Source organism: Eublepharis macularius, chromosome 5 (genome assembly GCF_028583425.1).
Source record: "Eublepharis macularius isolate TG4126 chromosome 5, MPM_Emac_v1.0, whole genome shotgun sequence".
NCBI classification, from domain to species: domain Eukaryota; kingdom Metazoa; phylum Chordata; class Lepidosauria; order Squamata; family Eublepharidae; genus Eublepharis; species Eublepharis macularius.
Genome location: NC_072794.1, coordinates 151,495,744 through 151,508,792, shown reverse-complemented (window position 1 = coordinate 151,508,792; position 13,049 = coordinate 151,495,744). Strand labels below are relative to the sequence as shown.

At 45.9% G+C, this 13,049-nt stretch overlaps 1 non-coding gene across 1 annotated transcript; it reads left to right on the top strand.

Moving 5' to 3' along the window:
* The first annotated feature begins 2,340 nt into the window (after positions 1-2,340).
* TRNAD-GUC (transfer RNA aspartic acid (anticodon GUC)) lies at positions 2,341-2,412 on the top strand. Its single transcript has one exon. It is a non-coding gene; the product is annotated as a tRNA-Asp (tRNA).
* The last annotated feature ends 10,637 nt before the right edge of the window (positions 2,413-13,049 follow it).

The window sequence follows — 13,049 nt, the reverse complement described above, 5'->3', positions numbered from 1 at the left end:
CTAGCATGTCTGTGGCTGAGATGTGATTTGAACTGGTGACCTCTAGGGATCACATTTCATTTTCTTTGCATTTGCACAGGAGTCCTGTCCTTAAACTTCATAGGAAGGGAAAGAAAGCCACACTGGTGTTCTAGAGTAAGTAGTCAGGTTACCAGCTGGTTCTGCCACTGGTAACTAGACATGGGCACGAACCACATTACGAACGTAAAAAACCCACGAACTGCCCGCTCGTCCATTCGCGATCCAGCAGTTCGTGAGCATCCACGGCCGATGAACCAGAATTCGTTAGAGGCCCGGTTCGGTGTGTTCTTCCTTGCCTGCCTATGTAGAGATGACATCATATTTCCAATAAATGTGATGCTTGGTGGTGGTTTCATTTTATTTGTATTTTATTTGAACTCACCCCACCATGTCATTCTTTATTGCCAAATTCCTCCCCCTCCCTGTTCTGTCTGTAAAAGAGGGACCCTTTTTTCCATCTGCTGGAAATTTGGCAAGGATGAGCCACTGGGTAAGAGGGCTACATTTCTGAAGGGAATTTCATTTCAACTGGAAGGAGAACAAAGTTATAGCTGGAACTTTGTTTCCTACTGAAACTGATGGAAACAAAAATGAATAATACTGAATACAAACATGTCAAATAATGAATACATCAGAAGTGGAGGAGGGAAACTTGGTTGCATGTTCCTAGGTGGAATTTAAGTAGTCAGATCCAGTTAGGACCTAGCTTTTCATTGGTGGCAGAAATGTATCCCAACTGACATTCTTAGGATATGGATGCAGCACCACACATTTCTTTTTGCCCCAGTGCACTAATAAAGCTCATCCGTATATAAAACTGGGCAGACTTTCAAGAAACCCAGAGCTTTATGATAGCCTTGTATGAACTCTACACACTGATTTAGGTTGTCTTGAGCTTCACCTCATGCCAGAATAATTTTTCATACATTCCTGGAAAAAAAATTCTCTTAAAATGATCAGTAAAGTTAGGTTCTAATATTTAACTGAATATACATGGAAAATTCACAGATCAGTGGAGGGAGGATACCGAAGAAGAAACCATTGCAGGTGCCAATTTCACCCAGCCAGTGCTTACTGGCATGATCTTTGAACTTCTCAGTAAGAATCTCCTCAGGAAAGGAGTGTCCGGGGATGAACACCCTGAGTGCCCCAGACTTGCCATAGACCCCCTGTCTAAGGACCGCCAGCACCCCAGCCACAGGCACAGAGAGTCTGGGGAAGGGGACTCAGCTCCAGCTGGCAGGGAGTGAAGGGGAACTGGAGCCAGCCTGGGTGGCTGGCCAGGCACATGCTGCCAAACCAAGCCCCAAAGGGCAAGAATCACACATGCATGCCTGGGATGCTGATACCCACCCAGACAGGCTAGAAGCCCCTGCACCCAGTGGGCCTGACATCCACCCCAGGTGACTGCCCAGAAGGGAGGGAGGGGGAGGGGAGGAGGAGGAGGAGTTCACTTGGCAAAGGATGGTTTTCACCTCCTTCCACTATCCAGAGGACAATCCCAAGCTTGCTCGTGTCCAGGGCCCCTCCCATAGAGACTCGCACCCAGAGCTCTGCTGCTGCCATGGTGGAACCTGACAAATTGGTGGCCTATACAGGGATTCAGGAACCGCTGTGGCCATGCCCCATCACCACAGGCCCGAAGAGAATGGACTTCACCCAGCTCAGGGTTTGGCTGGGGGAGCACCAGGAGAAGCTCTGGGAAGCAATGGCAGCCAGACAGCAGGAGGCCCAGACTGCCCTGCTCCATGAGCTATGCCAAGTGTGGGGAGCTTTTTGCTCCAGAGGTGGGGACCTAGGGAAGGCCGGTTCCACAGGAACCCCGGCTCCTGTTCCCCCACCTCCACCTTTCGCTTTGACATGCTTGGGCCCGGATGATGACAGAGATGCTTACCTGGATATATTTGAAAGGACCACTGAAGTGCAATCCACCCACAAGCAATCACGAGCAATCCACCCAGGGCTGGCAGGCTGCTCAGGGATAGGAGGGAGCCTGGGAGGAAGGGAGGGAGAAGGTGGAGAAAGCCCTATAAAGGCAGACTCAGCAGAGAGGTTGTGGTGGGTTGTGTAGGAGTGGTTGGAGTGAGTGAGTGGTGGTGGTGGAGGAGAAGGAGGACGAGGAGGACGAGGAGGAGTTCACTTGGCAAAGGATGGTGCAAGAGTGGAGGGCAGAGCAGAGGCCACCAAGGGACAGGTCCATAGCTGGCTGAGAGGGTGTGAGGGTGATGTATACCCCCCTTCTACTATCCAGGGGACAACCCCAAGCCTGCTTGTGTCCAGGGCCCTTCCCATGGAGACTCACGCCCAGAGCCCAGTGAAGGGGCTGTGGCTCAGTGGTAGAGCATCTGCTTGTCATGCAGAAGGTCCCAGGTTCAAACCCCAGCATCTCCAGTTAAAAGGATCAGGTAGGGGATGATGAGGAAAACCTCAGCCTGAGACCCTGGATAGCTGCTGCCAGTCAGAACAGTCAATACTGATCTTGATAAACGAATGGCCTGACTCAGTAAAGGGCAGCTTCATGGGCTCATGTGAGGGAGGAAATGTAAACTGTTAGCCAGGGTTGCAGAGGCAGGCAATGGCAAACCACCTCTGTTAAGTCTCTTGCCATGAACACTCCATCAGGGACACCATGAGTCAGCTGTGGTTTGAGGACACTCTCCTCCACTCATGTATTAGGTTGTACTAATTTCAACCAATTCCCATCTCCCTCTGTAGAGCCTCTTAGTCTGTTTCTGAGGGTCCACTCCTTTCTCTGGCTGAGTGGGGCACGCCAGTGCATATGGTTTTCAACTCTAGGTTGGGAAATTTCTGGAGATTTGGCGGCACATCCCTGGGAGGGAAGAGTTTGGGTAGTTCAGCAGAGGTAGTTCAGCAAGGTATAATGCCATTGAATCTACTCATCAAAGGTGCTATTTCATCCAGGGGATACAGTCTCTAATGTCTGAAGCTCAATTGTAATTCCTGGAGAACTCCAGGCCCCACCGGGTGAGTGACAACCCTACCTTTACATGAGGATCAGGGAGAGCCTCATAAAAAGGGTACCCTTATGCACACACAAAAGCTCTGGCGTCAAAAAACAACAATAACGTTAATTCTAATCAATGAAATGAAGTCCTGCCTTCAGGACTTTGAGTCATAGCTGACCTATGGCAACCCCTGGTGGGGTTTTCATGGCAAGAGACATGGCAAGGGTGGTTTGCCATTGCCTGCCTCTGCAACCTTGGTCTTCCTTGGAGGTCTCCCATCCAATTGCTAACCAAGGCCAACCCTGCTTAGCTTCTGGATCTGACGAGATCCGGCTCTCCAAGGCTCTCCAGAAATTGAATGGATGACTAAGGAGTCCAAGCTCAGTTTCCACTCTCCAAATCAGGACTACTCAGCCTCAGGAAGAATTTAGGGTTTAAGTAGATAATATGTAACAGATCCATTATTAGGGTCTCTATTTTTTTTCATTAGATCAATTAGCACCACCATATGGGGAAGAAGCAGGGCTTTTTTTCAGCTGGAACGCAGTGGAACGGAGTTCCGGCACCTCTTGAAAATGGTCACGTGGCCAGTGGCCCCACCCCCTGATCTCCAGACAGAGAGGGAGGGCAATCTAAACTCCCCTCTGTCTGGAGATCAGGAGGTGGGGCCACCAGCCATGTGACCATTTTCGCCGAGGGCAATTTAAACTATAAAAACTTCGGTTCCAGCTGACCGAAAGTGACATCATTCTGTGGTCCTGAGTTCTACCACTGAGTTCCACCTCCTCTTTTCACAGAAAAAAAGCCCTGGGAAGAAGTAACACTTGAGGGGGGTTTGTGTGTTCAACTCTTTCCTGTTACACCCTTTCCTTAGTGAAAAATACATATTTTGAATACATAAATGAAACAAATAAATAACAGATTACAGTCTTGTTCTCCCCACTCCTTGGACCTAACTACAGCTTTGGTGGGATGATTCAGCCGCGGAAGGATAAACATATCCTTCTCCTCCCTCCCCCTCCCCCAATGCCGACTCCGGCTCTGATCTTCAAAGCAGCCATGTGAAACTGCTAATTTGCTTGTAAAAAGATGCTGTGGGAGATCCTAAAATCATTGATCTCTTAAAACCTGCCTAATCAGTACCAGGGAGGGACTGCATTTTCTGTGCGCTCAAGAAAACACATTGCCTGCTAAACTCCCTGCACCTCTTGGCTGTACAAAATGAGAAGGATCATGAAATGCAGTGCTTCGAAATCATGTCTACATCATTTCAATGTGGGCGTTGAAAATATTTCATCATCAGCATTAGTCACCCCGCTCTCTCATCATACACTAGTAGTGTGTAGATGCAAATTGCATCCCATAATTGAAAAAAGCCTTCTCCCTGTACCCCATGAACACGTGTGAAGGGGAGGGAAGAAGAAACCAAAAAAAAATGCAAGAAAAAGGGAAAGAGAGGAGTCTCTCTGGATAGAGGGAGGATCAAGCAGCATCTCATTAAAGACCACTTCAAAGATCAGCTCTTCATTTCCATACAAACAAGTTTAAATTATCTTGTGTGAATCTGCTGTTAGCGGTTGCACTGTTCCATTATGCATGATTCTTGGCGGTTTGTATCATGAATATCGGCACAGTGCTCCATTAGTGATTTTCAATGTTGTGCTAAAGCTTTTGCAAGTGGTCACATTATTAGGTTAAAGTGCTGTATTTTTGCATATTTCGCCCGCCTCGGTGCATTTGTCATTATGTCCAGTGCAACACCAAGCTTTTGGTACGGGCATGTGCAATCGTGTACTGAGTTCACACATATTTTTTTTTAAAAAAATTGCATGTTCTGGCACTGTAAGGCAGCAGTCATTGTTAGCTGGGAGGAGCTCCCATCAAATTTCATGGGAATTTCTTCCACATAAACATGCATAAGATCAGATTACTAGCATGCACAGAAAGGGACTATTAAAAACGCAATATAATTTTTCCACACTTATTATTTTGCTGGGAGTCATGTAGAAAGAATAAGCATATGCAAGCATTTCTGATAACCTGAATTTCTGATCTGTTTAGACGACACTGTGTGTTTTCATGAATGACACCAAGGTTGTTTTCTGGGCTGTTTCCACACGTCTTTACAGGGACGGCCCACTCACAGAACGTTGGTGGCTTTTCCACACGATTCCAGACATCTCCATTAGCTTGGTTTCCATTTCTTCGTTGCCTTTTCTGGGACCGCACTTTCCCTGTTCTTTTCTTTTGTCATGGACTGACGGAGTGCTTCTTCTGCATTCTTGGGCATGTGAATAAAGCGCTGTGAAGAATCATCTGATCACAGCCAAGCTCCTCTCCGAAAGCTCTCAGCATGCAATCGTGCATGTGCAGAGCAAAAAAAAAAAATTAAAAGGGATGTGGGCGATGATGACAAAAGTGCCTGACCTCCCCTTCCAAACCGCAAGGTAAGCACTTTTGGGGAGTGTGTGTGGAGGCTGCATTTTTGGTATGACTCAGCAAAACACACACAAAAGGTGAGCAAAGGGTGGGGACGACTGGCTGTGTAGAAACGGCCTTGGCGAGATTACCAGCCATCAAGTGTATTGTCTGCTAATTTTCTAATTTTTGCCTTCCTTTTGATATTCCTGTATATTTGTTGTTGAATAAACCAGGTTATTTGAGCTGAGTTGGTTTTTTTCCTCCGTTGATCTCACACCTTAACCTAATAGACTGGACCATCTGACATGCCAAAATCTACTGGTTCATTGGCTTGCAAAACCATATGAGGCTCCATCACTGCCTGTGTACTTTAGTAGCTAGGAGCCGGCTTTACCTGCCTTTACTCCTTTATCAGTCCCTGGTAATGCCCAGTAACCCACATCTGGTTCTGCCTACTTGCCACATCACATTGGCATTCTACTTTCTGATCATTTATGAATGATATTAATTCTATTTAGAAATAAATCACCCAGAAATCTAATATATTCAATCAGGGTGTTTTTTCTGTGAAAAGAGGTGGTGGAACTCAGTGGTGGAACTCGGGACTGCACAATGATGTCACTTTCGGTCAGCTGGAACAAGGGGGGAGTTTTTTAAAGTTTAAATTACTCTTGGTGAAAATGGTCACATGGCTGGTGGCCCCGCCCCCTGATCTCCAGACAGAGGGGAGTTTAGATTGCCCTCCGTGCCGCACAGCACGAAGGGCAATCTAAATTCCCCTCTGTCTGGAGATCAAGGGGCGGGGCCCCCGGCCATGTGACCATTTTCAAGAGGTGCCGGAACACCATTCCACGGTGTTCCTGCTGAAAAAAAGCCCTGCATTCAGTCAATCAGAATAGATCACTATGGCTCCTTTCTTCAATTTACATATGTGGGACATTCAAAGAGCATTCTTATGCTGCTCTCCCAGATGACCTTGGTAGATGTGTAACATTGCTAAAAGGGTATCTATTTCTTTTTACTACAGGCCTTTTTTTGCCCTAGAAGGCAAATGCCCTTTTTGAGTGAGGAGTGGCCTATTCAAATACTCCTTAAAAAGTTGGAAAGCCATTTCATCCTATGCCCTGTCACATCCGTAACAAAGTCAATAAGATCAGGAACATATTGCCTAAGTAGATGGCACCCGTGTGGCAGGTATAAACATGCAGGCATTGTAATGATAAACAAGACCTGTGTTTTCGAGCATATACACGTGAATTTTAAAAGAGGATAACAAAAGGAAAGCTGGCAATGCCAGCGAGACATTTTCTCTACTTTGTCTTCCAATTTTCACATGTCAAGCGATGAGTGACTTTTCATTTTCACCTTAAGGGGCATTTTAAGTTACTCAAAGGGAAAGGGAAAAGTAAAATGTTCTGCTGTACTTTTTTAAAAAGTAAAGTACTTGGATGCTTTCCTTTAATTTGTTCCTTTTCTGCCTTCCTGTTTTTATTTCTTCCTTAAGATTTGTATCCTATCCACCCCATTCCATCCCACCTGAAGAAGTCTGTGTGGGTTAAAAACATAATCTAAAGTCAAATGAATCGCATACATACAACTGAATTGGACCAGAAAAAGAACACAGCAGAAATGCTTAGTAAAACAAATAACCAAACAAACAGCCTCCACAACCCTTCAGGAACCTGCCAATCTCCCCTCAGCTTGGAGCGCCACAAGAGTGGTGCCATTACAAAAAAGGCCCTATACTGTACTTCCAGAATTCTGGCTTTATGCCAGAAAGTGCCAGAAGGAAAACACAACAGGGAAGTCCATGGCTTAGTTTTGCATTAAAAAAGTCCCATGTTCAATCCCTGATATCACCAATTAAAAGTATCAAGCAGGAGGAGATGTGAAAGATTTCTGTCTGATACCCTGGAGAGATGCTGCCAGTTAGAGTAAACAACACTAATCTGGATACACGAGTGATCTGACCCAGCAGATTTGATCCCATGGAAGATTTGCACGTGTGCAGTCCTTGTACCAGCAGGAGTGATAAAATTACTCTTCTCTGTCTGTCTGTGCTTAGTGAAAGTGACTACGTCCCTATTATTTTTTCCACATGTGCAAGTCATAGCACAATAAAATCATACCAACCACACCTGTTGCTCCATGTGCACATTTTAATTTCCTTTAAAATTTTATTAGAGCACTACGTGTGCTTGAGTAGTAACTGTGCTAAGTACATCTTCCTTTTTGCTTGCATATTGTTGGATCCAACCCAGTATAAGGCATTTGTAATTGTTCATGTGTGTTCAATGCACCCCTCGTTTCCCCCCTCATGCCACTTAAGAAGTGCTGATAATTTTGAAAGTTTCAGCATTAGGAAGACTCATGGGTGTCCCGTAGCTCATGATAGTGTCCTAAAGCATCTTCAGGGACCTGAGCTGTGTAGCAACTGGGTGCCTGGTGAAGCTAGTATGCATTTGGCATTCATATTCACCTGAAGTCCATTACCCCTTGCAATAAAATAATTGAGCGCCTAGTAAAGTTTGAAGCCTTCTTCTAGCTTAAGGAATCTTCCTCCAATTTAGGCTGAAAAAAGGCTAAGCTAAGCTTTGCTGAGCAGAATGGCTGGATCCACTCCACCAAATGCCAGTAATTTGGAATAAACAACAAGAACATCCCTTTCACTTTGTGTACATTCCTGAATTACTTATACATTAGGATGTGAGGTGTTCTTGTTTTCACATATGTGCTTGTCCGGGGTCTGATGCTCAGCCCCTGGACTTGCCAGGAGAAGGGCACAGGAGACAGCCGGGAGGCAGCTTCCCAGCTGCCCCAAGAGACTCTGAGGGCCAGAACCTGCCAGCATCCAAGGGAGGGAAAGAAGCACCCAAGCCTCAGAGGGTTAGAAGGGGCAGGTGGAAGCCAGCTAGCCCCACCATACAGTGGGAGGCTAGGAGCCCAGGCAGGGAGAGGGAGGACCATCAGGAGGGAAATAGACCTGAGGGAGAAGGTACAGAGAGCAGGGGCAGCCGGCCAACAAGCCAGCCAGCAACCTTACCAACAGGGGAGGAAAAGCAGCAGCAAAGACAGCTCAGAACCATGCCCCAGCCTCCAAGCAAGCTAGAGGGGATTAGCCAGGACCAGGAAAAACTGGAAGCAAAGCCATCCCAGGTGTCGTGACCTGAGGCACTCAGCAGGGAAAGCTTGGCAGCCAGCCAGGAAAGCACAGCTGTGGCTGATCAGGGCAGCCAGCAGAGAAAACACAGGTGTGACTGCCTGAGACATCAAGGGCCATGGCTAGAGTGCAGAGGGGGGCGTGGCTGGCAGGTGGAGCTGGGAATAGGGAAAAGGATATAAGGAGAATCCACCCACAGGGCGTGGTGGGTTGTGTAGGAGTGTGGTGAGTTAGAAGCAGGATGTGGGAGAAGGAGGATGGTGTGTGGTGTAAGAGCGGAGGAGGAGAGGCAGAGCGAGAGAGATGGAAGGAGGAAGAGTGGATGGGCTGAAGAAAAAAAGGAACAATGAGCTAGAAGCAGAAGGAGGCAGCTGGGAGTTGGCTAGGTTGAGCAGGCCTGCAAGGGGGTTGAGAGGGAGGGAGGGTGAGGTATACCCCCCCTCCTGCCACAGAGCAAGGCCCTGCAATATCCCTGGTGGCTGCCTGGAGTTGAAGTTAGGTGCGCTGGCATACAGCACTGCGGTGCCCGCAGTGGAACCTGACAGTGCTGTATAAGAAAATTTCAAAGGTTTTCTTTTTCTGCCATCTCTTTCTGTGCCATCTCCCCATGCAGGATTCATTGAGTGGTGGCAAAACACTATGGTAATTTAGTAGGCTTTGCCTGGGCCTAGTGTGAAATTCCTAAGCCCCAGACCAAATCCCTCAAGAAACTGAGGAGGGGGAGAAAATATGGCCTCCATAATGACTGTCTAGGAATTTCCCCTAATCTCTATCATCCTTACCATAAAGATTAGGGAAAATTCATAGAGCATCACCTGGAAGTGAAGTCACATCCTCTCCAGAGCCAGTTTGGTATAGTGATTAAGAGCAACAGGACTGTCATCTGAAGAACTGGGTTTGATTCACCGCTCCTCTGTTTGAAGCCAGCTGGGTGACCTTGGGTCTCTCACAGCTCTCTCAGACTCTCTCAGCCCCACCCACCTCACAGGGTGATTGTTATGAGGATAATAATAACACACTTTGTAAACTGCTCTGAGTGGACATTAAGTTGTCTTGAAGGGCGGTATATAAATCGAATGTTGTTGTTGTTGTTGTTATTAACATCTATCCCCCGCAGGCACTTGCCCCCACATTTTGCCTCGGTAGTGTTGGGAACCCTACAATTTAGCAGTGGCAGTTCTGGCGATTGTCTCAAACTCTCCTGCCATTTAGGTCTTTCACTTCTCACTCATGCACAAATATGAACTCAGCCAACCACATCTGCCAGCTATCAGCCACAGGACTAAAAAAAAAGCACCTGCTATTCGGTCCATTCCTGTTAGAGTCTGGCAGGTTCCATCCTCTGACCTGTTCCTGGCCTCATCCAGGAACCAGAAATGTTTGCAAATCTATGGCTGACAACTCTACCTGTGACTGTCCCTAGCAGAGTTTATAGGAGATTCAACTCACCTCCTAAACCACTAACTCCAAAGTCAAATTGCCTTTCTGAAACAGGAGGAGAAACCCGATCTGATGTATATTTGTAAAAAATAAATAATAAAAAAGCATTTCATTGTGGTGCAGGGGTGGAGGGAACTAGGCTGCATTAACACCACCATTATTCTGCATCTCAGAGAAAAAAAATCCTATTTTGGCTGTCATTGCAATAGGTAGGGGGAAAAATCCTTCCATCCAGCTGCTAGCTGTAAACATTCCATTGCCTTCTGGGATCAGGCCTCTGTTTCCCATCCCGCGCAGAAGCCATTTTCTAATACTAATGTTTTATACACACATCTCAGATACAATGCGCACTCCCCCAACCCCAAAGGCAACAGGGCATTCGTTTATAGTAAATCAGAAGTGTCACCCTTGGCAACCCAGAGCACTGAAACATTTATTCGGCTTCACGTTGCTGGCACTTAGAATTATTTCTTTCATGCCTGATAGCCAAATTACAATATGGCAGGCTTCCCTGGAGCCACTGGATCATTAGTACCAGCTCACAACATACTTTCAACTGATATGGCATCTCATGTACAGCTGCCAATCAAAAAATGGGAAATGCAAATGAAGGGGGGCCCATTGGTGTTCAATTATTGTACAGTGAACTCCTTCCAGCTTTGCTTAATGACTGGCAGTCATTTCACTGAGTGGAAGGAAGAAGACAGAGAACACAGGAAAGAATTCCCCCTGGGGAAGCCAGTTACGAGTGCAAGAAGTTTTTACATTTGATTTCCATATTTATTCATTCTTTCCCCCTCCCTCTGTGTGTTTCTAAACACTAGGCCGAAAAAATACTTAGCATGGCTTGTTATACAAATACATGAGCTTGTCAGCTGAAGTGGGCTGCCAAGGCCACATCAGCTAAGAAGACGAAGGATTTTTGCGATGTTTCTTCTCAAGGAAGTATGAAGTTTCAGTTTCGGCAGAATGAATCGAGTATGAACCTTTCCAAAACAGCTTGTCAGTGGGCAATTTTAGGAGCTCAAAACTGCTTTTTCACAAACCCCTGTCACTCACAGCTGGCGACCTAGGGTTGCCAGCCTCCAGGTGGGGCCTGGAAATCAGGAATTACAACAGATCTTCAGATGATGGAGATCAGTTCCCCTGGAGAAAATGGCAGCTTCGGAGGGTGGAGTCTATGGCATTACATCTAGGGATGCCATTACCCTGGTAGGGGTGGGGGATCTCCCCACTCCCACTTTTGCCCCCCACTACTGCTTGGCTGGCAGGGGGAAAGGTAGAGAATGGGACTCCTGGGGGCTGGTGCAACGATGTCACTGATGTCATCGTAGGGTTGCCAGCCTCCAGGTAGTGGCTGGAGATCTCCCGGAATTACAACTGGTCTCCAGGCAACAGAGATCAATACACCTGGAGAAAATGGCTACTTTGTGGGGTGGACTCTATGGAATTATGCCATAGCACAGTCTTTTCCCTCCCCAAACCCCACTTTCTCCAAGTTTCTCCAGGTTTCACCCTCCAGATCTCCAGGAATGTCCTAACTTGGAGCTGGCAACCCTACGTCATTGCGCTGCCCTGAGATCACTCCTATGCTTCACAGTGGGCAAATTTAGGCCCCAAATGGGCTGCATCAGGCCCATTGGGGGCCCAAATCGGCCTGTAGATAAGTGCATGCATGCTCCCCAGCCTTGCGTGAAGAGATACTCCAGTCTAATCAATGGGTCTGACTAGGATCTGGGGGGAACTCTAACTGAATCCTTGGTCTGCCATAGACGCTTGCTAATTGAGCTATGGCTCATCTATCTCTTTCAGCCTAACTAACTTAAGAGGGTTGTTGTTGTGTGGACAAAGGCAGAGAACAATATGATAAGCCTCTTTGGGTCCCCATTGGGCACAAAAGAGAGGGAGAACTAATATATAAATACTAAACACCAGCAGAATTCTCTGTGCTTGCAAATGGGTTATTTAAATTGCAACTGTAATTGATATCTTAATATTAAGGTGCAATCATCTTCATTTTAAAATTTAAATTTAGAAATCATTCAAGTTGGAAATTGGTCTGGGGCTTCTTTTTACTCTCTTTTTGTAAAGGAAGGTATTAGTGGTATATTTTATGCAACTGATGCAAATCTGTTGCCATTATCCAAACAAGAATGCAGAAGACAATTTAATACCTACAACATCATTTAGATGCCAGCCAGACAAACCTCACTTTTGCAATCTGAGTCGTTCAAAGATAAAAGTCATTTGCTTTTTAAAAACCCTGGTGCCTACCTGCTCATTATGCAACCTTATGTAAACCTTATTAGGAGGAACACATTAAACACAGGATAGACACAGCAGGAGTCAAACCTCAATGCATTTACCACTTACAAGAGAATTGCCTGTGCAAAGATGGGAGATCTTGAAAGCTGACCCCAGGAAAAGAAATAGCAAATAGTTTTTTCCCCTTCCTAAATTCTTACAATCGAAAATATTCAAACCCAGTCATAATTCTACAATTTTCCACACCCTTTACAGTCATTTTCATAAGAATGGACTCATCTTTCCCCTCCCTGTTTTCCATTCTTATTAAAATGATCTTCATATGAATAAGGCACTAGAATTTTTAAGAGTAATTTGTTAAGCAATAACTAAATAAATAAGTTCGCTTTGTTCTTTACCATTTTGTAAAAAAGGGGGGGGGGGTTGTTCGCATTTTAAAAAAAGAAGTTGCATTCCTTCCTCCCCCGCTTTGGATAAATTTGACAAAAAGAAGACAGGGGTTGACAATGCATCTCCAACCTGCATAAACGAAGCTTCTGTTTATACCCATTCACAGTGTATATGGGCCACAATCCCATGACAGTAATACTGAGATTAATGCTGAGAGTGATAATAAATGCATTCTTCTCTGTCTCTCCCAGCACTAAAATTCAGAGTCATTCAATGATGTAGATTGCTGGTGAGTTTAGGATGGGCAAAAGGAAGAAAAAAAGAACTTGTGCAATGGACTCCCTTAAGGTATAATGATGGCTACCAGCTTAGATTGCTTTTCAAAA